The sequence below is a fragment of the Rhinopithecus bieti genome, unplaced genomic scaffold (assembly GCF_001698545.2).
Source record: "Rhinopithecus bieti isolate Rb0 unplaced genomic scaffold, ASM169854v2 scaffold_10223, whole genome shotgun sequence".
Taxonomy (NCBI): Eukaryota; Metazoa; Chordata; class Mammalia; order Primates; family Cercopithecidae; genus Rhinopithecus; species Rhinopithecus bieti.
Window position 1 is genome coordinate 3,129,255 of NW_016806659.1, and position 27,163 is coordinate 3,156,417.

At 47.2% G+C, this 27,163-nt stretch overlaps 2 pseudogenes; both read right to left on the minus strand.

The window, feature by feature from the left end:
- Window positions 1-19,607: 19,607 nt before the first annotated feature.
- On the minus strand, window positions 19,608-20,933 carry LOC108533019 (E3 ubiquitin-protein ligase ZFP91 pseudogene; annotated as a pseudogene).
- A 5,184-nt stretch (window positions 20,934-26,117) lies between these two features.
- On the minus strand, window positions 26,118-27,090 carry LOC108533010 (DNA-directed RNA polymerase II subunit RPB4 pseudogene; annotated as a pseudogene).
- Window positions 27,091-27,163: the final 73 nt, after the last annotated feature.

Genomic DNA, 27,163 nt, shown 5'->3' on the forward strand with positions numbered 1-27,163 from the left:
AAAAAAAAAAAAATACCCCCTTTATTCCCTGATTCAGTCAAGGGACTGCTCATCCTCAGGGAAAAGTTTATTATATAGGCAGCTCCCAATATTAGAAGGAAATTGCAGAAGCAGCTTATAGGACCAGATAGCACTTTGGAAAACCTCCTGAGGGAGACCACCTCGGTCTTTTATAAGAGACAAGGAGGAGGCCCAGGATGAAGAAAGGAAACACAAGAGGAGGACAGAGGCTCTAGTGGCCGCTTTGCAGGCTTGCGAAGTCCAGGATCCCCAAGATGCATCTGCTACTTGCTACTGGTGTGGCAAGTCACGACACTTTAAGAAGGAGTGCCCAGGTAAGCCAGGCATGGTGGCTCACGCCTGTAATCCCAGCACTTTGGGAGGCCAAGGCAGGCGGATCACAAGGTCAGGAGATTAAGACCATCCTGGCTAACACAGTGAAACCCCGTCTCTACTAAAAATACAAAAAATTAGCCAGGCGTGGTGGCAGGTGCCTGTAGTCCCAGCTATTCCAGAGGCTGAGGCAGGAGAATGGCATGAAGCTGGGAAGCAGAGTTTGCACTGAGCCGAGATCATGCCACTGCACTCCAGCCTGGGTGACAGAGCGAGACTCTGTCTCAAAAAAAAAAAAAAAAAAAAAAAAGAAGGAGTGACCAGGCAACAAGAGGAAACAACCTCAACCCTGTCCAGCCTGTGGCAGAGACCGCTGGAAATTGGACTGCCCCTGGAGATGTAGGTCACTGGGTTCGGAACCAGTCTCACAGATGGCCCAGAAGGACTCACTGGTCCTGGGGCTCAAACCCCCAGCTCCAGCAGCTTAAACTGCCATTACTGCACAGGAACCCCAGGTGATTCTGGAAATCGAAGGAAGGAGGGTGACCTCCTTCTGGACACTGGAGCCAGCTTCTGTCTTCTTCCCTTTAATCCAAGACTCCCCTCCTCCCGTAGCACAACTGCGGTGGGTGTCTTCAGGAAAGATTCTAACCTGATATTTTTCTCAACCCCTTAGTTGTACTTGGGGGGACCTATTATTTACACATGCCTTTTAATCATGCCTGAAAATCCCACTTCTTTATTAAGTAAAGACATTTTAGCTTGCATGGGGGCCAGCATCCTTATAGCCCTGGATAAACTCTTCCCCCTGGTGGAAGCTAATATTAATCCAGAAGAATAGGTCGAGCTATAACTCCTAGGCCAGTCCAGATCCAATATAAGGATCCTACTTCTTTTCCTAACCAGAAACAATACCCCCTAAAGCCAGAAGCTAGGAAAGTGCTAGAAGCCATTATTAACCTAAAGATGCAGGACCTCCTCAAACCCTGTAACAGGTCCTGCACTGTTAAAGTCCTGCGCCCCAATATTAGGAATGCAGAAACCCAGTGGGGAAGGGAGATTAGTTCAGGACCTCCACCTCATTAATGAGGCTGTAGTCCCAATTCATCCAGACTTGCCCTCTTCACAGATGGAAGTTCTGTTCTGAAGCAGAGAGTCCATGAGTCAGGATATGCAGTAGTATCTCTGAAGGATGTTATTAACAGTATACCCCTCTCTCCAGGCACAAGCACTCGACTAGCTAAACTGACAGCTCTTACAAGAGCACTTGAATTAAGCAAGGGAAAGCTAGCTAACATTTACAGGCTCCAAGTATGCTTTCTTAGTTCTTCATGCTCATGCTGCCGCTTGGAAGGAAAGACACTTTCTTACTGCTAATGGGTCCCCTATAAAATACTGCCAGGAAATTAACAGGTTATTATCCTCAGTTTGCCTTCCATGAGAGGTAGCAGTAATGCATTGTAAGGGACATCAGAAGGGAACAAATTAAATAGCCGAAGGAAACAAGTTACCTCATCAGGCAGCTAAGTCAGCAGCAAGGAAGCCTCAGAGCATCAACACACTTGAAGCCCCTCTAATCTGGGAAGGCTCCATAAGAGAAATTAAGCCTCAATACGCCCCTGCAGAGATAGAGTGGGCCATCTGTAGAGGGTGAACTTTTCAGCCCTCAGGATGGCTACAGTCAGAGGATAGAAGCTCCACTTGCCAGCCTCCAGCCAGTGGAAAGTCCTTAAAATCCTTCACCAAGCTTTTCACTTGGGAAAGGATAAAACTTAACAGTGTGCTCAGAGTTCTTTTTGTTCATGAGAGAACTTAATAAAAACAGTCAAACAGATTGTTAATGCTTGTAAGTCTGTCTTACAAATAATCCCCTTGGCTGGGCACAGTGGCTCACACCTGCAATCCCAACACTTTGGGAGGCCGAGGCAGGTGGATCACCTGAAGTCAGGAGTTTGAGACCAGCCTGGTCTACATGGTGAAACCCCATCTCTACTAAAAGTAAAAAAATTAGCCAGGTATGGTGGCACGCACCTCTAATCCCAGTTATTTATGAGGCTGAGGCAGGAGAATTAATTGAACCTGGGAGATGAAGGTTGCAGTGAGCTGAGATCATGCCACTGCACTCCAGTCTGGGCAACAGAGTAAGACTCTCTCAAATAATAATAGTAATAATAAATTATAAAAATAAAGTTACTCTAGTCACCCAATCCAATGCCACTTATCCATTAAAAGGCCGGGCGCGGTGGCTCAAGCCTGTAATCCCAGCACTTTGGGAGGCCAAGGCGGGCGGATCACGAGGTCAGGAGATCGAGACCATCCTGGCTAACATGGTGAAACCCCGTCTCTACTAAAAAACACAAAAAACTAGCTGGGTGAGGTGGCGGGCGCCTGTAGTCCCAGCTACTCGGGAGGCTGAGGCAGGAGAATGGCGTAAACTCGGGAGATGGAGCTTGCAGTGAGCTGAGATCCGGCCACTGCACTCCAGCCTGGGTGACAGAGCGAGACTCTGTCTCAAAAAAAAAAAAAAAAAATGTTCCTTTTAGGCCGGGTGCAGTGGCTCATGCCTATAATCCCAGCACTTTGGGAGGCCAAGGTGAGCAGATCACAATGTCAGGAGTTCGAGATCAGCCTGGCCAATATGGTGAAACTCCATCTCTACTAAAAATACAAAAATTAACTGGACATGGTGGTGCATGCCTGTAGTCCCAGCTACTTGGGAGGCTGAGGGAGAAGAATCGCTTGAACCCAGGAGGCAGAGGTTGCAGTGAGCCAAGATCATGCCACTGCATTCCAGCCTGAGCGACAGGGCAAGACTCCATCTCAAAAAAAAAAAAAAGTTACTTTTATATTAATGCTTCTGATAAAGTACAGTAACACCTGCTGAAGGCAAACCAGTAGTATAACCCATCAGAATGGCTAGCAGGTATCAAACAAACTCTACCATCGTGGTTGTGGTCTACAGTATTCCCAATAATACTGGTAATTTTTTTTTTTTTTAATTTGATGGAGTCTTGCTCTGTCACCCAGGCTGGAGTGCACTGGCGTGATCTCAGCTCACTGCAGCCTCTGCCTCCCGTGTTCCAGTGATTCTCCTTCCTCAGCTTCCCGGGTAGCTGAGATTACAGGTGCATGCCACCAAGCCCAGCTAATTTTTTTATTTTTAGTAGAGACAGGGTATCACCATGTTGGCCAGGCTGGTCTCAAACTCCTGACCTCAGGTGATCCGCCCACCTTGGCCTAATGAAGTGCTGAGATTACAGGCATGAGCCACCATGCCTGGCCAATAGTGGAAATTTTAATACTCATATTTAAAGGCTATATTCTGAGCCAGATGCACTGGCTCATGCCTGTAATCCCAGCATTTTGGGAGACCAAGGCAAGGGGATCACAAGGTCACGAGTTCAAGGCCAGCCTGGTCAAGATGGTGAAAGCCCATCTCTACTAAAAATACAAAAATTAGCTGGGCATGGTGGTGGGTGCCTGTAATCCCAGCTACTCAGGAGGCTGAGGCAGAGAAGTGCTTGAACCCGGGAGGCAGAGGTAGCAGTGAGCCAAGACTGCGCCACTGCGCTCCAGCCTGGACAATAGAGCAAGACTCTGTCTGAAAAAAACAAAAAACAAACACACATACAAGAAAACCATGAAAAATAAAATAAAATAAAAATAAATAAATGTTATATTCTTTTTTTTTCTTTTGAGACGGAGTTTCACTCTGTCGCCCAGACTGGAGTGCAGTGGCGCAATCTCTGCTCACTGCAAGCTCCACCTCCCAGGTTCACACCATTCTCCTGCCTCAGCCTCCCGAGTAGCTGGGACTACAGGCGCCCGCCACCACACCCAGCTAATTTTTTGTATAATTAGTAGAGACAGGGTTTCACCGTGTTAGCCAAGATGGTCTCAATCTCCTGACCTTGTGATCCTCCTGTCTTGGCCTCCTAAAGTGCTGGGATCACAGGCGTGAGCCACTGCGCCCGGCCACAATAAATGCTGTATTCTAAACCTTATTGTAAAATTTGTCTCTTATTGCCTAGAAGCAATTAAACTCCAAGTGGTGCTGCAGATGGAGCCATACATGGACATGTCCTTCTTCTGAGGACCCTTAAATCAACCCCAGGAAAAGCCCTAGATGCTGTCCCCCATGAGATGCCCCTCTTCAGCAGAAAGCAGCCAAAAAAAAAGGTCATCATCCGACACCCCTAACAACAGTTAGGGTTACCACTCCTGAGCGGGGAGATATGATACAGGATCTAGAAATAAATTATTTAGGCAGATAGTGAGGAGAAAGGAATCCTTGGAAAGGCTTTCCTTTTAACAAAAAGCAGTCCCAAAATCATTTCTTTTGTAACAAAGAGCAGCCTGAAAAATCGAGTTGCAGACATTGATAAGCAAGTCGGAAGCTTGCACAGGTGAATGCTGGCAACTGTGCCAACAGAAAAGGGCTACCTGGAAGCCGGGTATGTTCAACACGTAAGCTCCGTCTTCCTTTTCTTTGTTACCACATGTACAGTAAAGGAACAGGCAATGTGGTACGGGCCAGGTAGAGAACCTATTTTCATAATAAAAGATTAGGGTGGCGGTGGCCAGCTTATTCACATGCTATGCAAATGGCACACCTGTTCCAACCAATCTTGCATGTCCTATGTAAACCAAACACCACCTCCTCAAGCTTACCTGTAAAACCTTCTGCACTTCACTGTAGAAGCAGCAACCCATTTTTTTTTTTTTTTTTTAGACAAAGTCTCGCTTTGTCACACAGGCTGGAGTGAAGTGGCATGATCTCAGCTTACTGCAACCTCCATCTTCCGGGTTCAAGTAATTCTCCTGCCTTGGCCTCACAGGTAGCTGGACTACAGGCACATGCCACCATGCCAGGCTAATTTTTGCATTTTTAGTAGAGACAGGGTTTCATCATGTTGGCCAGGCTTGTCTTGAACTCCTTACCTCAAGTATTCCAACCACCTTGGCCTCTGAAAGTGCTGGGATTACAGGTGTGAGCCACCGTGCCTGGCCACCAATCCATTTTCTCCAGGACCCCTCTCTGTGCAGAGAGCTCTTCTCTTTCACCTATTAAACTTCTGCTGTGAACCTCACTCTTTGTATGTCTGCGTCCTAATGTTCTGTGGCTTGGGACAAGGAACATCGAGTATTTACCCAAGAAAATGAAACTGTTTCACTTGGCAGCTGAGATAGCATCTCCGGAAAAATACAGAAAAATTAGCCAGGCATGGTGGTGGACACCTGTAATCTCAGCTACTGGGAGGCTGAGGCAGGAGAATTGCTTGAACCTGGGAGGCAGAGGTTGCAGACAGCCAAGATCACACCACTGCACTCCAGCCTCAGCAACATGGTGAAACTCCATCTCAAAGAAAAACAACAGGGGCCGGGCGCGGTGGCTTCAAGCCTGTAATGCCCAGCACTTTGGGAGGCCAAGAGGGCGGAGTCACCGAGGTCAGGAGACCGAGACCATCCTGGCTAACACGGTGAAATGCCGTCTCTACTAAAAGATACAAAAAACTAGCCGGGTGAGGTGGCGGGTGCCTGTAGTCCCAGCTACTCGGGAGGCTGAGGCAGAGAAATGGCGTGAACCGGAAGGTGGAGCTTGCAGTGAGCTGAAGAATCCGGCCACTGCACTCCAGCCTGGGCGGACAAGAGCAAGACTCCATCTCAAAAAAAAAAAAAAAAAGAAAAGAAAACAACAAACAAAGAAACAAAAAAACCCAGGAGTTTCCCTGCACAAGCTCTCTTTGCTGCCACCATCTATGGAAGACGTGACTTGCTCCTCCTTCCCTACGGCCATGATTGTGAGGCCTCTTCAGCCATGTGGAACTGTGAGTCCAACAAACCTCTTTCCTTTGTAAGTTACCCAGTCTCGGGTATGTCTTTATCAGCAGCATGAAAACGGATTAATACAGCAAATTGGTACCAGTAGAGTGGGGCGTTGCTGAAAAGACAACCAAAATGTGGAAGCCACTTTGGAAATGGAGAACAGGAAGAGGTTGCAACAGTTTGCAGGGCTCAGAAGAAGACAGGAAAATGTGGGGAAGTTTGGAACTCCCTAGAGACTTGTTGAATGGCTTTGAGCAAAATGCTGATAATGACATGGACAATGAAATCCAGGCTGAGGTGGTCTCAGATGGAGATGGAGAACTTGTTGGAAACTGGAGCAAAGGTGACTCTTGTTTTGTATTAGCAAAGAGACTGGTTGCATTTTGGCCTCATCCTAGAGTTTTGTGGAAATTTAGACTTAAGAAAAATTATTTTCTCAGGTGATCCACCCACCTCAGCCTCCCAAAGTGCTGGGATTACAGGCGTGAGCCACCGTGCCTGGCCAAAAGCATTCAGTTTTTTGTGGTTTTTTTTGGTTTTGTTTTGTTTTTGAGACAGAGTTTTGCTCTTGTTGCCCAGGCTGGAGTGCAATGGCATGATCTTGGCTCACTGCAACTTCTGCCTCCCAGGTTCAAGTGATTCTCCTGCCTCAGCCTTCCAGAGTAGCTGGAAGTAGCACCACCATGCCCGGCTAATTTTTGTATATTTAGTAGAGATGGGGTTTCTCCATGTTGGTCAGGCTGGTCTTGAACTCCCAACCTCAGATTATCTGCCCACTTCGGCCTTCCAAAGTGCTGGGATTACAGGTATGAGCCACCACGCCTGGTAGCATTCAGTTTTAAAAGGTAAACAGAATGTAAAAGTTTGGAAAATTTGCAGCCTGACCATGCGATAGAAAAGAAAATCCCATTTTCTGAGGAGAAATTCAAGCCAGCTGCAGAAATATCCACAAGTAATGAGAAGCCAAATGTTAATCCCCAAAACAATGAGGAACATGTCTCCAGAGCATATCAGAGACCCTTGCTACAGCCCCTTCCATCACAGGCCCAGAGGTTTAAGAGGAAAAAATGTCTTCATGGACTGGGCCCCGGGTCCCTCTGCTGTGTGTGGTCTAGGGACTGGGTGCCCTGTGTCCCAGCCACTGCATTTATGACTAAGAGGGGCTAAGGTACAGTTCAAGCTGTGGCTTCAGAGGGCAGAAGCCCTAAGCCTTGGCAGCTTCCATGTGGTGTTGAGCCTGCAGGTGCACAGAAGTCACAAACTGAGGTTTGGGGAGCTCCATCTAGATTTCGGAGGATATATGGAAATGTCTGGATGCCCAGGCAGAAGTTTGCTGCAGGGGCAGGGCCTTCATGGAGAACCTCTGGTAGGGTAGTGTGAGAGGGAAATGTGGGGTCAGAGCCCCCACACAGAATTCTTACTGGGCACCACCTAGTGGAGCTGTGAGAAGAGGGTCACCGTCCTCCAGACCCCAGAAGCCACTGACAGCTTGCACTGTGTGCCTGGAAAAGCTGTAGACACTCAAGGCCAGCCTGTGAAAGTAGCTGGGAGGAAGGCTATACCCAGCAAAACCACAGGGGTGGAGCTGCGCAAGACCATGGGAACCCACCTCTTGCATTAGCGAGACCTGGATGTGAGACCAGAAGTCAAAGGAGATCATTGTGGACCTTTAAAATTTGACCGTCTCACTGGATTTCGGACTTCCATGGGCCCTGTTACCCCTTTGTTTTGGCCAATTTCTCCCATTCTGAACAGCTGTATTTACCCAATACTTGTACCCCCATTGTACCTAGGAAGTAACTAGCTTACTTCTGATTTTACAGGCTCATAGGTGGAAGGGATTTGCCTTGTCTCAGATGAGATGTTGGACTGTGGGCTTTTGAGTTAATGCTGAAACTAGTTAAGACTTAGAGGGGCTGTTGGGAAGGCATGACTGGTTTTGAAATGTGAGGACATGAGATTTGGGAGGGGCCAGGGGTGGATTGTTATGGTTTGCCTGTGTCCCCACCCAAATCTCATCTTGAATTATAACTCCCACAATTCTCACATGCCTTAGGAGGAACCAGGTGGGAGAAAATTGAATTATGGGGGTGGATTCTTTCCTGTGCTGTTCTCATGATAGTGAATGAGTGTCAGGAGATCTGATGGTTTAAAAAATGGGATTTTCCCTGCATAAGCTCTCTTTGCCTGCCACTATCCATGTAAGATGTGACTTGCTACTCCATGCCTTCTGCCATGTTTGTGAGGCCTCCCCAGCCATGTGGAACTGTAAGTCAAATAAAGCTCTTTATTTTGTAAATTGCCCAGTCTCGGGAATGTCTGTATCAGCAGAGTGGAAACAGACTAATACACACCATATCTGATGTAATACATATTCCCAGGCTAATCTAATTAGCTGCTTTTTTTAGGTCTGTCTCTCCCCACTAGAATATAGGCTGTGGGAGATCTGGAACCTTGTCATCTTGTTCCCCTTTTTTGTAGGCTAGTCAAGTGAAGCAATGGGAATGGAGAAGGAACAAAGAAATCTGTAACTGGTTATAATCAATCAACCAGTTGTAAACACCACTGCACTCGGCCCAGCCTTGTTCTCCATTTTTGTCCCAGTCTCTATGATGGGTACACAATAAACTATGTTTAATTCATGAAACATCGAATAATGAGAAGGTTATAAGAGCACTAGATCATAAGAGCAGGAAGGCTTGTCTTAGAGTGTTTTTTAAAATTCCCCAAGGGTTGCAAGTGATGTTTCAATCAGATACATGAAGCACTTAACAGTGGCTAACCACAAACACCTGGACTCAATGGCCATGGGCCCCACTCTTCCTCTATTTCCAATGCAAATGAAGCTGGGAGTTACAAGGCCTCTGTGCCTTTGTGAGAAACAGTTGGAGATTCAGTCAGGGAATTCCCCGGGGGCTATAAAAGTTACAAAAATACTGAAATATTTCCATAAGTAACCTCTGACCACCCCGGCTCAGGATCTCACATCCAGCAATTGGAGTGCTAATGCCTAACCTTACTAAGGCCAGCAGCCCCTAGGTTGTTAAATATTGTGAAAATCACCTCTGTTTTCTGAGAATTTGTTTACTGGCAGAAGCAAGTTTCGGAAAAGGTCAGTTTGGACTAGACTCTGAAGAACCCAAGTTTTGCCAACAGCTGCTCTGTAGGACTTTTTTTCTTTTCTTTTTTTTTTTTTGAGATGCGTCTCACTCCGTCACCCAGGCTGGAGTACAGTGGCGCAATCTCAGCTCACTGCAACTTCCGCCTCAGCCTCCAGAGTAGCTGGGATTACAGGCACATGTCACCATGCCCAGCTAATTTTTATATTTTTAGTAGAGATGGAGTTTCACCATGTTGGCCAGGCTGGTCTCGAACTCCTGGCCTCAAATGATCCACCCACCTTGGCCTCCCAAAGTGCTGGGAATACAGGTGTGAGCCACCTTGCTTAACTGTAGGATCTTATATAAGGTGGCAACCTGTTATTATTTAAACTAGCTCCCTTTTTTTTTGAGATGAAGCCTTTGTATGTTGCCGAGACTGAGGCTGGAGTACAGTGGTATAAGGAAAAAGGATGTGCTGTGGTCAAGAATAGGCCGAGGCAGACATCCAGTCCAGCATGACTCAGTGAGTTTGGAGCACAGGCGCACATCTCTGCTCATTATGTAACCACGCCACGTGAGGCGCATTATGTGATCACCCACGTGAGCTCGTGCTTGGCTTGGAGCCACTATTGTCTGTAAAAGGTGTAACTACCCTGCTGACACTGTCCATACAGCTCATGCCCAGGCTCGCTCACGCTTAAAGAGTAAAGCCATGTCACACTCCTTCCTTGAGTGTTTTTCCAGCTACTCACCACCTCACCGACTCCCTTCGGACCTCACTTTGGGCTAGAACCTGACAATTGGCCTCACAAACAGGATCCTGGGGTAAGTGACCCTTTGGCCTCAGCTGATTTTGGGGCTGCCGTGTGGCTGCAACGTGGGCTGTGGTACCCGGTGGCAGCTGTGCTGCTCAGGCTCCGATGGCAAACTGGGCAGCAGTGAATGGGTCCCCCGCGAGCACGGAGAAGGCACTGGGGCAGCTGGAAGCACAGAGCACTGAGAAAGAGCAAGCTCTTGCCGGCAGAGTTGGATGGGCATTTTTACTATGCTAGGAGAAGTACACACCCTCCAGGTATAGGCAGGGCGCCTGGAGGCCCAGCTACACAGCTCAGAAAATGAGTTAGAAGCTGCGGTGAATGCAGGCCTGGATCCGTCATCTTGGCTAGAGACCCCCACTTGGTCTGATACCAAGGAGGAAGAGCCCCCATTACGGAGTGAGCCATAGGTCCATCAGAAGGCTGTCAGCAGGACCCAGGGGTCCATGCGGTAAAGAAGGGGAAGATGCCCCACCCACAAGGGGCCTCCCCATGGAGAAAGGGGAACCCAAAGAGTGGCATGTTCACAGATGTGGGTAGATCTGATTTTGGCCAGTGTTGACCGAGAAAAAAAATCTATAAGCAGCCCTATGAAGTACTCTTAACTGTGGAAACAGTCGTCTCCGGAGCAGCAATTCCAGAAAAGGCCCAAGTGGGAGAAGGACATTGATATGCGACCCAGTCCCACCCATGCTGCAGCCAGGCAGGGGTGTAGAGCCTCTTCTGTTTAATGTGTACAGTGGGTGCTTGGGCTGGTAGGTACCAGTGCAGATTGTACCCTTTTCTATGGGAATCTGGATAAGTTTCCAGGCAAGGCTTCATAGACAGCTATGAAAACCGATCAATGAAAGTGAAACCTGTATCTTTGCACCTTGGCATTGGCCGCTTATGTAAACACATTCTAGGGGTGGATATTTTACATGGCTTGGCAGCTGTGCCGTCTATCACAAATTTGATGGACTGCCTGACAACAGAATTGGGACGGTAGCACTATGTGGTCGACTTGGCTAATTCATTCTTTTCCAGAGAGCCAAGAACAGTTTGACTTCATGGGACTGTGACAATGACATTTCAGTGTTGCCGCAGGGCTAAGCTATATGCATAGCCCCACCTTATGTCATGGTCGTGTTGATGATATTATGTTAACCTCTGATTCTCTTGCAGATTTAGAAGCGTCAATGCCCCTCTTGCCTGAGATTGGGATGGTGTGGCTGAGGCTGCCTTCCTAGCAGCCAAGCAGGCTATTCAGCAGGCACAAGCCCTGCGGCGAGTTGACCAGGGGCACCCATTTGAGCTGCATGTGCATGTGACCACAGATGGTTTCGGTTGGAGCCTGTGGCAGCACATGGAGCGCTTGGGAATGCCAGGAGGCTTTTGGTCCTAACTATGGAAGGGAGCTGAGCTCCAATATTCTTTGATAGAGAAACAGCTAGCAACTGTATATGCCGCTGTTCAGGCTCCTGAAAGCACGCAGGATGGGCTACAGTCATCATGCAGATGATGTACTCAACAGTGGGGTGGATACGTTCATGGGTAACAACTCCTGGACTAGGACAGCGTAGACATCCACTTTGGCAAAGTGGGGCACCAACTTCGAGCAGCAGAATACGCTGGGTACAAGTCCCTTAGTAGCAGAGTTGTAAGAGGTCTTGGCACCTGTAGTCCTAATGCAAGATAAGGCCGTGGGGGCCTGAGGCACGGCGAGTTGACCAGGGGCACCCATTTGAGCTGCATGTGCATGTGACCACAGATGGTTTCGGTTGGAGCCTGTGGCAGCACATGGAGCGCTTGGGAATGCCAGGAGGCTTTTGGTCCTAACTATGGAAGGGAGCTGAGCTCCAATATTCTTTGATAGAGAAACAGCTAGCAACTGTATATGCCGCTGTTCAGGCTCCTGAAAGCACGCAGGATGGGCTACAGTCATCATGCAGATGATGTACTCAACAGTGGGGTGGATACGTTCATGGGTAACAACTCCTGGACTAGGACAGCGTAGACATCCACTTTGGCAAAGTGGGGCACCAACTTCGAGCAGCAGAATACGCTGGGTACAAGTCCCTTAGTAGCAGAGTTGTAAGAGGTCTTGGCACCTGTAGTCCTAATGCAAGATAAGGCCGTGGGGGCCTGAGGCACCCCCAGACCCTAGGACTTCACCGCTTAAGGAAGGGTGTTCCCCCCCATTCCTAATGAGGCATGGTATACAGATGGGTCTAGCTGGAATGCTTCTGCTCCCTGGGCTGCTGCCACTGTCCACCCTAGTACTGACACCATATGGTTTGATACCAGGTGTGGACAAAGTAGCCAATGGGCTGAACTCAAAGTAGTGGCGATGGTGAGCACCAAAGAGGTGACACCTTTGGTAATCTGCACCAATAGCTGGGCAGTTTATTGAGGCTTAACCTTGTGGTTAACCACCTAGAAGTTACAGAAGTGGCCAGTTGGTCACCAGCCCAGGTAGGGCCAAGCCATGGGGCAAGACCTATAGGAGGAAAGATGACCTCCTCCGACCAGGTATGGGGAAGGCCACACCTGGAAGGCCGAAGCAGGAGGACTGCTTGGGCCAGGAGATTGAGTCTGGGCAAAAAAGTGAGACTCCCATTTCTACAACAAAATATAAAAACTTGGCGGAACGCAGTGGCTCACACCTGTAATCCCAGCACTTTGGGAAGCTAAGGTGTACAGATCACCTGAAGTCAGGATTTCAAGACCAGCTTGGCCAACATGGTGAAACCCCACCTATACTAAAAATACAAAAATTAGAGAATTGCTTGAACCTTGGAGGCAGAGGTTGCAGTGACCCAAGATCACGCCACTACACACCAGCATGGGCAACAGAGTGAGACTCTGTCTCAAAAGTAAAATAAAATGAATAAATAAAAGTAACTTATGGTTGCACAACTCTGTCAACATGCTATAGATCATTAGTGTACCTTAAATGAATGAACTTTGCGGTATGTAAATTATATTTCCACAAAACCATTTATTTTATTTATTTATTTTTGAGATGGAGTCTGGCTCTGTTGCCCAGGCTGGAGTGCATTGGCACGATCTCGGCTCACTGCAGCCTCCACCTAGCAGGTTCAAGTGAGTCTCCTGCCTCAGCCTCTCATGTAGCTAGGATTACAGGCACCCACCACCAAGCCCCACTAATTTTTGCATTTTTAGTAATTTCACCACTAATTTTTGCATTTTTAGTAATTTCACCATGTTGCCCAGGCTGGTCTTGAACTCCTGACCTCAGGTAATCCACCAGCCTTGGCCTCTCAAAGTGCTGGGATTATTGGTGTGAGCCACTGCATCTGATCAAAGCTGTTTAAAAAATAAAAATAAAGGCCAGGCATGGTGGCTCATGCCTGTAATCCCAGCACTATGAGAGGCTGAGATGGGCGGATCACAAGGTCAGGAGTTCAAGACCAGCCTGGCCAATATGGCGAAACCCTGTCTGTACAAAAAATATAAAACAAAACTTAGCCGGGCGTGGTGGCGCACTCCTGTAATCCCAGCTACTCAGGAGGCTGAGGCAGGAGAATTACTTGAACCTGGGAGGCGGAGGTTGTGGTGAGCCGAGATCACACCACTGCACTCCAGCCTGGGCGACAGAGGAAGACTCTGTCTCAAAAAAAAAAAAAAAAAAATTAAAAAAAGTTAAAAAAATAAAATAAAACCCTCAGTGGATACATTAAAGAGGAGATTAATCATAGCTGAATAAAGACTTAGTGGTTTAAAAGATAGATTCAGGGAAATCACTGATTTTTAAAAACAAAATATGTAAGAGAGGCTGAGAGAGAGAGAGAGAACAAGAACGTTAAACACAGTATAGTTGAATAAAAGTCAAGAAGGAAAGAAGAGGGAGGCCAGGTGTAGTGGCTCATGCCTGAAACCCCAGAACTTTCAGACGCTGAGGCAGCCATATCATCTGAGGTCAGGAGTTTGAGACCAGCCTGGCCAGCATGGTGAAACCCCATCTCTACTAAAAATGCAAAAATTAGCCAGGCATGGTGGTGAGCGCCTATAATCCCAGCTGCTCAGGAGGCTGAGGCAGGAGAATCACTTGAACCCAGGAGGCAGGGGTTGCAGTGAGCCGAGATCAAGCCACTGTACTCCAGCCTGGGTGACAGAGCAAGACTTCGTCTCAAAGAAAAAGGAGAGAAGAGGGAGAGTGAAAAAATTGCTGCAGTTAATATGACAGTGACTAAGAACTGTCCCAAAGTGTAAGCCATGAATCCACAGATGGAAGCAGCATAGTAACACTCCAACAAGATAAACACACCAATAGGAGTAACACTCCAACAGGAAGAAGACACACCAATAGGAGTAACACTCCACAGAGAAACACACCAATAGGAGTAACACTCCAACAACAGGAGAAACACACCAATAGGAGTAACACTCCAACAGGAGGAAACACGACAATAGGAGGTAACACTCCAAACAGGAGAGAACAACACCAATAGGAGTAACACTCCAACAGGAGAAACACACCAATAGGAGTAACACTCCAACAGGAGAAACACACCAATAGGAGTAACACTCCAACAGGAGAAACACACCAATAGGAGTAACACTCCAACAGGGAAGAAACACCACCAATAGGAGTAACACTCCAACCAGGAGAAACACACCAATAGGAGTAACACTCCAACAGGAGAAACAAAAATAAAGCCGTACCCAGACATCTTTGTAGTGAGGTTGTAAAAACACAAAAAGACAAGGGACAAAACCATAAAACCAACTAGAAACAACAGATTATCTATGAAAGGAAAATACTGAGACTATCAGATTTTCTTTTTCTTTTCTTTTTTTTTTTTTTGAGAAGGAAGCTCACTCTGTCACCTCAGGCTGGAGTGCAATGGCACGATCTCAGCTTCACTGCAACCTCCACCTCCTGGGTTTAAAGAGATTCATCCTGCCTCAGCTCCTGAGTAGCTGGAATTACAGGCGTCCACCACCATGCCCAGCTACTTTTTTGTATTTTCAGTAAGAGATTGGGTTTCACCATGTTGGTCAGGCTGATTCTCCAACTCCTGACCTTGTGATCTGCCCACCTTGGCCTCCCAGTGCTGGGATTAACAGGTGTGAGCCCACCGCACCAGGCCCTAGACCAGATTTTATCAGCAACAATAGAGGTCCAAAAGACATGGTGGCCAGGAGTCAGGCTCACACCTGTAATCCCCAACGCTTTGGGAGGCGAAGTGGGTGGATCACTTGAGGTCAGGAATTCGATCGACCAGCCCGGCCACATGGCAAAACTGCATCTCTACAAAAAATACAAAAAAATTAAGCCAGGTAAATGGTTGTGTGCACCTGTGGTCCCCAGCTACTCAGGAGGCTGAGGCAGGAGATCGCCTGAGTCAGGGGCAGAGGTTGCAATAGCTGGATCTTGCCACTCGCACTCCCAGCCTGGGCAACAGAGTAAGACCCTGTCTACGAAAAAAAAAAAAAAAAAAAGTGTTACAAATTTGAAAACAATACCTGGGTTAAAAAAAATATATATAATATTAGGGCATAAAATTTCCAAAATGGTATAAGGAAGAAAATGGTGCCCAGTGGTTCAATTGCCGTAATCTGTAATCCCAGCCACTTTGGGGAGGCCAAGGCAGGGCAGATCACCTGAGGGTCAGGAGGTCGAGACGCAGCCTGGCAAATAGTGAAACCTCCATCTCTACTAAAAGTACAAAAATTAAGCTGGGCGTGGTGGTGGGCACCTGAAATCCCAGCTACCCGGGAGGCCTGAGGCAGGAGAATCACTTGAACTCCAGGAGGCAGAGGTTGCAATGAGCATAGAAATCCTGCCACTGGCACTCCAGGCCTGGGTGAGCAGAGAGAGACTCCTATCTCGAAAAAAAAGAAAAAAAGAGAAAATGGCAAAGGAATAAAAACACTGAGGCTGGAAATTGGAAAAGGAAAACAGTTAACACAGGAAACCAATGGAAACAGCACATTTTCTTTAATATATATACCCATAATATCTTGCAACACTGAGCGGCTGTAGCGCTCTGAGAGCTGGCATCCTGGTTCTTGTTTATACCCCCCCATGTGGTTATACAACAGGGGCACCTGACACAGAAGAAGTTGCATCCTCGAGCCCAGTGCAGGGGCTCATTGCTGTTATCCGCAGCAGCTTTGGGAGACCTGAGGCGGGAAGATCACTTGAGCCAAGGAGTTGAGAACCATACTGGGTAACATTAGGGAAAACGCCTGTCTTGTACAAAAAAAAACGAAAACAAAAAATAGGGGCAGGCATGGTGGGCGCGTGCCCTGCAGTCAGGCCAGCTACTTGGGAAGCTGAGGTGGGAGGATCACCTGAGGCCAAGAGTTCGACGGGCTGCAGAGGGGGGGGGGGGGGGGGGGGTGAAACAACAATCACACGACTACGGGCTCCAGCACTGAGCTGAGACACTGGAGTCAAAAAAATTGCCATCCCCCCGCAGATTCTGATATATAAACAGTGCATGTACACTTTTTATATATTACTGAGTTCTATTTTTGTCCTATCAACGTAACTTCAAGACCCTGTCTCTAAAAAAGGTAAAATAGAAATCCCATTCCAGCAAGATATAGCTTAAAAAAAAAAAAAAAAAAGAAATAAATAGTGTTCTTGCGCTGGGGCACAGAGGCTCAGCACCGTGTGTAATCCAGCATTTTTTGGGATGCCGAGGTGGGCCGAATCCACTTGAGGCCAGGAGTTCAAGACCAAGCCCGCAGGCCAACATGGTGAAAACCCATATCACGCAAACAATGCAAAAAAATTAGACCCGTGGTGGACTCACAACCTGTAATCCGCAGCTCATTGGGATGCTGAGCGCAGGAGAGATCACTTGAAGCACGGGAGGCAGAGGTTGTTAGTGAGGCCGAGATCGTTCACTGGCAGCTCCACCCCACCGGCAACAAAATGAAGATCCGTCTCAAAATAAATAAAAATAAATTAAATACAATGCCCTGGCCATGATGGAGCTCAGCAAAAATTGTAATTCCAGCACTTTGGGAGGCTGAGTAGAACAGACGGCATTTGAGCCCCCGAGTTCAAGACCGAGCCTGCCGGCACGCATGGTGAAACTCCATCTCTACAAATACAAAAATACCCATCCTCTCAAAAAATACAAAAATATGTTGGTGTGGGTGGTGGGGCGCCCCTGTAAGTCTCAGCCACTTGGGAGGCCGAGGCGGAGAGACGCTTGAACTGGAGTCCGGAGTTGCGGTGAGCCCGAGATCGTGGCCACTGGCACTCCAACCTGAACAACAGCAGCAAGGCTCCTCCCAACAAAAAAAAAAAAAAAAAAAAAAAAAATTGAGGCTCTTTTTGTTTTCTTTTTTTTTGGAGACAGGGTCTTGCTCTGTCACCCAGACTGGAATGCAGTGGTGCAATCATAGCTCACTGCAGCGCTGACTTTTGGGGCTCAAGAAATCCTCCCACCGCAGCCTCCCAAGTAGTTGGGACCAAAAGCATGCACCACTCCGCCTGGCTAAGTTTTCTCTGTGTGTGTGTGTGTGTAGAGACGGGGTCTTACTATGTTGCTCAGGCTGGTCTTGAACTCCTGGCCACAAGCAATCCTCCTGCCTTGGCCTCCTGAAGTGCTGGGATTACAGGCACAAACAACTGTGCCCAGCCGAGGTCTTGATATACACATCTTTTATTTTTTTAAGGAGTTTTGCACTGTCGCCCGGGCTGGAGTGCAATGGCGCGATCTCGGCTCACTGCAACCTCTGCGTTCCTGCCTCAGCCTCCCGAGTAGCTGGGATTATAGGCATGGCCACCATGCCCAGCTAATTTTTTTGTATTTTTAGTCCAGATGGGGTTCACTATGTTGGCCAGGCGGGTCTCGAACTCCTGACATCGTGATCCTCCCGTCTCGACCTCCCAAAGTGCCGGGATTACAGACGTGAGCCCCTGCACCTGGCCCGCATCTCTTTTTTTTTTTTTTTTTTTTTTTTTTGGTGGGTGGGGGGAGATGAAGTCTCTTTCTGTCGCCCAGGCTGGAGTACAATGGCTCACTGTAACCTCCACCTCTCGGGTTCAAGCAATTCTTATGCCTCAGACTTCCAAGTAGCTGGGATTACAGGTGCCCACCACCATGCCTGGCTAAGTTGTGTATTTTTCAGTAGAGACCAGGTTTTGCCATGTTGGCCAGGCTGGTCTCGAACTCCTGACCTCAGGGTGATCCGCCCACTTTGGCCTCCCAAAGTGCTGGGATTACAGGTGTGAGCCACTGCGCCCGGCCACAAATAAATATATTCACCCTTGTCTGTGTTCTCTGCTATACATCTTATCAAATCTTTAGACAGTCTATTGACTTCCTAAAATGTTAGTGATTTTGGTCGCATGCAATGGCTCATGCCTGTAATCCCAGTACTTTGGGAGATCGAAATGGGTGATTTCCCACAAGTTCAAGACCAGCCTGGACAACACGGCAAGGCCATCTCCAAAAAAAAAGGTGACTTTGAAGTTTAAAATTTTTACATGATCAAGTCTTTCCATCGTTTATTTCTTCTGTCACTGCTGAGTTTAAAAAGTATTGGTTTTCAAATATCTGATAACTTCGTTCCCTTTGAATATGAAGATGTGTTAAACTGTATTAATAAGGAGAACGCATTTGGGACATGCGTGGTCTCAGGGTGTTTATATGACTTGGGAAACAGAAGTTGGTCTGAATTTACGAAGACATCAGTCTGTGAATCTGGAAGTATCCCTGTGTAGGGCCCTTATTAGTAGCATTACAAAATATAAATATTGGAAACCTAAAAGGTGAACGTGTTGGGTTTCCTTCTTCTGTCTTCCTTTCGTTCTTTTTGTTTTTTAATCAGACAGGGTCTTGCTATGCTTCCCAGGCTGCTCTCATAACTCCTAGGCTCAAACAATGCTCCTGCCTTAGCCTCTGGAATTACAGGCATGAGCCATGACGCCCAGACTGAAATTCAACACACAGGTTCTATGCCCACTGAAAAGGCAAAATTAATTAGAGAAGAGGTTATCAGCTGGGTGCAGTGGCTCCTACCAGCACTTTGGGACAGAGTGCTGTGCAGTGACACAATCTTGGCTCACTACAAGCTCCGCCTCCCGGGTTCATGCCATTCTTCTGCCTCAGCCTCCCCAGTAGCTGGGACTACAGGCGCCTACCACCATGCCCGGCTAATATTTTGTGTTTTTAGTAGAGACAGAGTTTCACCATATTAGCCAGGATGGTCTCCATCTCCTGACCTCATGATCTGCCCACCTCAGCCTCCCAAAGTGCTGGGATTACAGGCGTGAGCCACTGTGCCCGGCTGTAATTATGTATCTTTTTGAGACAGAGTCTCACTCTATCACCCAGGCTGAAGTGCAGTGGCATGATCCCGGCGCACTGCAACCTCTGCCTCCTGGGTTCAAGCAATTCTCCCATCTCAGCCCCCAGAGTAGCTGGGACTACAGGCATGGACCACCACGCCCGGCTAATTTTTGTATTTTTAGTAGAGATGGGGTTTCACCGTGTTGGCCAGGGTAGTCTCCAACTGACCTCAGGTGATCCACCCGCCTTGACCTCCCAAAGTGCTGGGATTATAGGCATGAGCCACGGTGCCCAGCCTCATGCTTCTTTATGTGCCAATTAAGAGATGCCTTTTGTCGGTAAGTAAATTTACAGATCTCACACTGTGATAATGGCTTCTCGCCAATGTGAATCATCTGGTGCACTACCAGATTGTGGGAACTCTTGGAGGCCTGAGCACAGTATTCACAGCTATAAAATCCCTTTGATCTGTATGATGTTTGGCATGCCATAGAAGTTGCTTCTGGAGCCTACAGAGTCATCCACAGGAGGGATGGAGACATACATATATTTTTTTTCAACAAATGCTATTTAACATGGTGCTGCCAATAGCCAGGATGGGCAAGGACAGTTCCACATCCTTCCATCTTACAATGGACATATTGGGTTGGAGGCTTTTTTCTCCTGGGTAAATGTGGACTTTTGCCATCTTTCCATCTTTTTTCTCTCTTCCTCGGAGGTTCCTCATCCTCCCTAATTTCATTCTCCTCTTCTTTTACCTCTACCTCTACTTCCACTTTAATTTCCTTCTTCTCCTTCTCTCCTTTCACCTTCCCTGATTTTCGCGTGGCTTTGGGGTCTCCCTTTCTGAGAGGGGTTTGTAGGCCTCATCTCTTGGGTTATCTTCTAATGGCATCTCCTCTTCACTGATTAATGTCTCTTCTTCTTCCTCCTTGCTAATGCCACCTGGACACGGATGCTTCTCGAACATCATAATCGAGTTGGTCTGTATCTGGTTCTGATTTGCAGATGAGCTGCAATGAACCGGTCTTGCACTGAGAGCTTCAGGTGTTCTCTGTATCACATGAGGAGAAACACGTCCTGCTCCTACTGCGCCACCCCCGGCTAGGTCTGGAAGCAGCAATGTAAACTTCCTGAGACAGGGCACAATCATCTGCCTCTTTTTCTTCTTTGGGATCTTTATCAGTTGTTGGCATAGGAGTTGTGGACTCTTCTTGCCCTGAACTGGAGATGGGGATTTTGAGAACTGGGGACATCAGGAGGCCTGGCATGGGGACTGCTCCTCCCCCACAGGGATACTTGGCCTTCTTCTGGTGGGATACAGCGGTCCTGCCTGGGTCCCGACCTCCCCTCAGCCCGCGGCTGCTAGTGGTCCCCGCAGGCACCACCGCTGCCACCTCAGGGCGCTGTTGTTGGGGGCCTCGTCCGGAGCTGCCTTGGCCAAAGAGGCAGACTTCTAAAAACAGAATTTAGGGTACTTAGAAACACAGGACTCAGTGGAAGTAACATGCATCTTTAGATCTCAGAATCTGGGGGATCTAAATTGTTATTAAATCTGATAATGTTCCTGTTACCGCTGCTGCTTTTGTGGGCATTGTTCATCTTGCTGAAATTTTCTTTGATCTCAGTGCCCTGCAGGGCATTGTTGGTAGCTAAGAGCTGCACTGTCCAATACATTAGCCACCCACCACATGTGACTATGAGAATTTTAAACTTATGGCTCGGCATGGTGGCTCACACCTATAATCCCAGTACTTTGGGAGGCCAAGGCAGGCAGATCACCTGAGGCGTGGAGTTCAAGACCAGCCTGGCTAACATGGTGAAACCCTGTCTCTACTAAAAAAATGCAAAAATTAGCTGGGTGTGGTAGCGGGTGCCTATAATCCCAGCTACTCAGGAGGCTGAGGCAGGAGAATCGTTTGAACCTTGGAGATGGAGGTTGCAGTGAGCTGGGATTGTGCCACTGCACTCCAGCCTGGTTGACAGAGGGAGACTGTCTGAAAAATAAAATTTAAACTTAAAATCCAGCTCCTAAGTCATTAGCCTACCATATGCAGAAGCTCCATGCAGTCAGTGGCTAGTACACTGGACAGTTCAGGTATGGAATGTGCCCATCTCAAAGGAAGTTGTCTGATAGCTTTGGCTTGTCAATCTTTCAAAATTCCCCGTTGTCTCCTAGGCTGTTTCCCTCACCCCTATCCCATGAAGCTCTCTCCTCAAATTATTTAATTTCAGGATTCTTATTTCTCCTTATAGCTCCACATTAACGCTACTCAAAATGGGGGCTCACTAAACATTTGCTGGTAAGTACGCAGTGCCACACAACGGAAGGGAGGCTCACACGGCTGCTTTGAACCTGCTCCACGTCTGATGGACTCTAGCAGATCTGCCCCCACTCTGCTGTCATCGGATGTGCAATTCTCCTTGCTTAGTTCCAAACTGCTGTTCCACTGATGAAGACAGGAGAGCCAGGTGTAGGTGCAAATACTGATCAGAATCTACCCAGGACCTGCAGTCTCTCTAGTCCCATCTTCTATTCAGCAGTTGCAAACAGGTACTTTTATCTAGTCAAAGATTTTTACAGAAACCTGAGAGCTGTAACCACATATATTTCCTTAATATTTTTCACCGCAATTGTTAGGTTAGACCCAAGGACAACTAAACTACACCACTACTGGGACTGACCTTTGACCCAGAACTCTCCTCAAGGAAAACTTCAATATGAACCGGATATTCAATAGCATGAACTACTTGTCAATGTTCCTAAGTGCTATAGTGCCCGTCATAGAGGAAACTGTATTTTCGAAATGCATACTTATTTCAGAAGTTCAGAATGAAGTATCACGTTGACTGCTTTCAAATGATTCCTAGCAATGAAATACAGATAAAGCAAATAGCATGTTATCCGTTACATCAAGGTGGTGAACACACAGGCATCAATGTACTAGTCTTTCCAAGTTTTCTGTAAGTATACAATTTTCCGTAAAAAAATTCTCACACCACTGGCATATTTAGTGCTTTTTATTACAGTATTACTAAGGCAGCTCATCGATGCTGAAGTCCCATCTAGCATGCCCTTTTTCATGCCTCAAGTCTAATGAATTGTAATAAAACCAGAATGACTAGATGCTATGGTCTGAATGTGCCCCCTCCCACCCAATTCCTACATTGAACCCATCACTGATGTAGTATTAAGAGGTGGGGTCTTTAGCAGGATTAAGTAATGAGAGAACATCCCTCATGAAGGGGATTAATGTACGCATAAAAGAGGCTGCAGGTCGGACAGTGACTCATGTCTGTAATCTCAGCATTTGGGAGGCGGAAACAGGTGGACTGCTTGAGGTCAAGAATTCAAGACCAGCCTGGGCAACATGGCGAAACCCCGTCTCTACAGAAATAAAAAAATTAGCCAGGCATGGTAGCTCGTGCCTGTGGTACCAGCTATCCAAGAGGCTGAGGTGGGAGGGTCACTGGAGCCCGGGAGGTTGAGGCTGCAGTGAACCTTAATCATGCCACTACACTCCAGCCTGGGCAACAGAGCAAGACCCTGCTGTATCAAGAAAAAAAAAAAAAAAAAAAGCCTGGTCCTTCCAACCCTTCTACCATAAGGACAGTGTTCATTTCCCATGGAAGATGCAGAAAAAAGGCACCATCTTGGACCAGAAAGTCGCCGTTGCCAGACACTGAACACACCAGCACCTGGATCTTGCATTTGCCAGCCTCCAGAACTGTGAGAAATAAATTCCTATTATTTATAGGTTACCCCATCTAAGGTATTCTGTTATAGCACAGGAACAAACTAAGACACTAAAACTTTCAGAAAGACTTATCTGGTTAATTTAGCTTTCTGGTGAAGTGAGGGTTTGACAACCCATCTTTTGTTATATCAGTATGTTCCCAAATTTTCCTGATTTTTACATAGTATGAGCCTAACAATGTTTCACAGATTGCGCAAGGTCTCCTAGTAGCTATTTTCAATAGCAATATGCTGTCCAGCCCTGCAGACAATATTTGACTGTCTAGCAGAATAGCTGACCAGGCTTTTAATCTATAACAGCATGAGGTTGCTTTACCAAGTAATTCCCTAGTATGAGCTGCTTTTTATTATTTTTATTTTTTTTTCAAGACGGAATCTCACTCTTGTTGCCCAGGCTGCAGTGCAGTGGCATGATCTTGGCTCACTGCAACCTCCACCTCCCAGGTTCAAGCGATTCTCCTGCCTCAGCTTCCCAAGTAGCTGGGATTACAGGTGCCCGCCACCACGCCTGGCTAATTTTTGTATTTTCAGTAGAGACGGGGTTTCACCATGTTGGCCAGGATGGTCTCGATCTCCTGACCCCATGATCCACCCGCTTCGGCTTCCCAAAGTGCTGGGATTATAGGCGTGAGCCACCGCGCCCGGCCTTTTTTTTTTATTTTTGAGACAAAGTTTTGCTCTTGTTGCCCAGGCTGGAGTGCAATGGCACAATCCTGGCTCACCACAACCGTTGCCTCTCAGGTTCAAGCAATTCTCCTGCCTCAGCCTCCAGAATAGCTGAGATTACAGGCATGTGCCACCACGCCCCACTAATTTTGTATCTTTAGTAGAGACGGGGCTTCTCCATGTTGGTCAGGCTGGTCTCAAACTCCCAACCTCAGGTGATCTGCCTGCCTTAGCCTCTGAAAGTGCTGGGATTACAGGGGTGAGCCACCACACCCGGCCCAATTTCATTTATTTTCTAAGTTTGATACTGTCAGTTGGTAAGCTACCAAATTCTTGCACTAATTTCTATGAAGCAAGCTGACTTAATCATCTATCTATACTAGCTCACCTGCCTGAGAAGCTAATAGTGAACATTTACTGGAACATACTATACGTCAGACATTTCTAGGCTCTTGTTTTTCAACCATCTCAAAATATCCGTGGGCAGATACTATTATTATCCATATTTAATAATTGAGAACACCAATGAGGCTCAAGGAAGGGAAGTTGTTCAAGGATAAAAAGATTGGCCGGCACGGTGGTTCACACCTGTAATCCCAGCACTTTGGGAGGCCGAGGCGGGAGGATCACTTGTCAGGAGTTCAAGACTAGCCTGGCGATGTTGAAACCCTGTCTCTACTAAAAACACAAAAAATCAGCCGGGTGTGGTGGCAGGTGCCTGTAGTCCCAGCTACTCGGGAGGCTGAGGCAGGAGAATCACTTGAACCTGTGAGGCAGAGCTTGCAGTGAGCCAAGATTGTACCACTGCACTCCAGCCTGGGCGACAGAGCCAGACTCTATCTCAAAAAAAATAAATAAAATAAAATAAGAATTTTTTATTTTGCCTTATTTCATAGCAAACATAAAACCGTCAAGACTTTAAAAGCCAACATTGGGCCGGGCGCGGTGGTTCAAGCCTGTAATCCCAGCACTTTGGGAGGCCGGGACGGGTGGATCACGAGGTCAGGAGATCGAGACCATCCTGGCTAACACGGCGAAACCCCGTCTCTACTTAAAAAATACAAAAAACTAGCCGGGCGTGGTGGCGGGCGCCTGTAGTCCCAGCTACTCGGGAGGCTGAGGCATGAGAATGGCGTAAACCTGGGAGGCGGAGCTTGCAGTGAGCTGAGATCGGGCCACTGTACTCCAGCCCGGGCGATAGAGCAAGACTCTTTCTCAAAAAAAAAAAAAAGCCAACATTGTTCTTTCTCCTTTTCTTTGGATCACAAGTTCATACAGAGTCAAGCAAGTGCCCCAAAGAAAACCCCAAAATTGAAAACAGGTGTATTCCCCTCAGAAAATCAAAGCTAGAATGTTTAGCTATTAAAATGTCTCTCCCACTTAGGCTTAGATCAGATAGCTTCACTGTTGTGGCTCAGAAAGGGGCAGACTCCTTCCTTCCAAATCACCCCGTCACAGAACACCTGTTGCTAAGTACCAAGCCAGAGGGTTAGACTGAATGCCCCATAAGAGGAGACTTCGAAGTGTTGAGACCTTCAAGTATAGCCTGTGAAGGAAAATCTTAATCTGTGAGTGACAAAATAAGTGCTTCAGGACCACTTACTCCAAATCTACATTCTGCAATACAGTCTAAGAAATAAGGCAAAGTGGTAAGGTGTGATCGCTCACGCCTGTGATCTCAACAGTCTGGAAGGCCAAGGCGGGAGGACCACAAGGTCAGGAGTTCGAGACCAGCCTGGCCAATATGGTGAAACCCCGTTTCTACTAAAAATACAAAATAAATTAGCCGAGCGTGGTGGCACATGCCTGTAATCCCAGCTACTCGGGAGGCTGAGGCAGAATTGCTTGAACCCGGGTGGCAGAGGTTGCAGTCAGCCGAGATCCCACCATTGCACTCCAGCTTGGGCAACAGAGGGAGGCTCCATCTCAAAAAAAAAAGAAAAAAAAAAAAAAGAAAGAAAAGGAAAAAGGCAAAGTATCTGTCCATCTCAAAGCCCTGGGCCCCATGACACTTAGCACAGTTGTCCCCACCAGATGGAAATGCTTTCCATGGCATACCTTCTCCCTGTCTCCCAGGTTAGGCACAATGCTCCCAAGGCTCTCTCAGTCATCAACACTCTCACCCTTTCTTTAAGAATTTCAAAAAATGATACTGGTTTAATTTTTCTTTTGGCATCTAGGTAAGAATGTTCTTTCCCTATAATGTTTACTGTGTTCTGGTCTAGTTTCAAAAAGCATAAACAGCCATGCATGGTGGCTCATGCCTATAATCCCAACACTCTGGGAGGCAGAGGTAGGAAGGGCACTTGAGCCCAGGAGTGTGAGACCTGCCTGGGTAACATAGTAAAACCCAGTTGCTAAAACAAAACAAAACAAAAGTATAAACACACTGAAATTAAAACATAAAATATTAAGAATAAAAGATGATGTAGAGCCAAAAACCACAGATGAGGCAGTCAACAACGTGACTTAAACACACCACGCCACCTTATCCTTCCTGGAGATACCCTGAGGAAGCCACAGGTTGCAACTGCAAGGCTGCTCCAAGATTACATGCCATTTTGGCCTAACAGTTATTTGAAACAGCAACCTAATCCAACACCAAGCTGGACCGTTCTCTCCAAAAGAATCCTAACTGTCTTCTGCAATGGGATTTCTGTGCAAGTCAGCCCCAAACTCTGGGAAAGTGGTGCTGTGCTGGGGCCGGGGTTCTCCCAAAGAGCAGAGTGTTGTTTGGAGATTAATACTGAAAGATGCGCTTTCTAAATATCATCAAGAATCTGCTGTAGCTCCTCATCTTCAAATCACCCTTCTAGGCTTGGGATTAGGGCCTTGGACTCCTCAGCAGTCTCTAGGCAAAAGTTGGCCAAGCAAGGCCAACCTAAACATATGAAGCTTTTCCTAGAGCAGTAAGCTATGAACACTGGCAGTGGTCTCTCTGTTTTTGAAATGGGCTGTGTGTAGTTAAACGTTTGCATGGAGACCTTTGAGAGTTTCTATTCATCCTCTTTACTCGTGTTCTATTGCTTTTGATGCTCCAGAAGCATATGAACTTCTGAATTTAGAAGTGTCTCAGCTGCCTCAAACTCTGGGAAGGATGAGCTGTGAGGCGTCCTCCCCTAAACCACCGGCCTGCGGATCACTGTTGCCGGCTGTCATCACTGCCTCGCACACCACCACCTAGACCGCTAGAGGTGGAAGCATGGAGCCCACAGCCTACATTTTCATACTGTTTAAGCCATTTGGTTACTTATTCTATTTCGTGTCTTCCTTCTCCATCCCTCCTCTTTTCCTCCTCCCTCCTTTTCTTTTTTCCTCTTCTTTCTTCATCCCCGTCAAAGCTTCCTGCATTCCAGCCTGGACAATAGAGTGAGACTCCGTCTCAAAAAAAAAAAAAAAAAA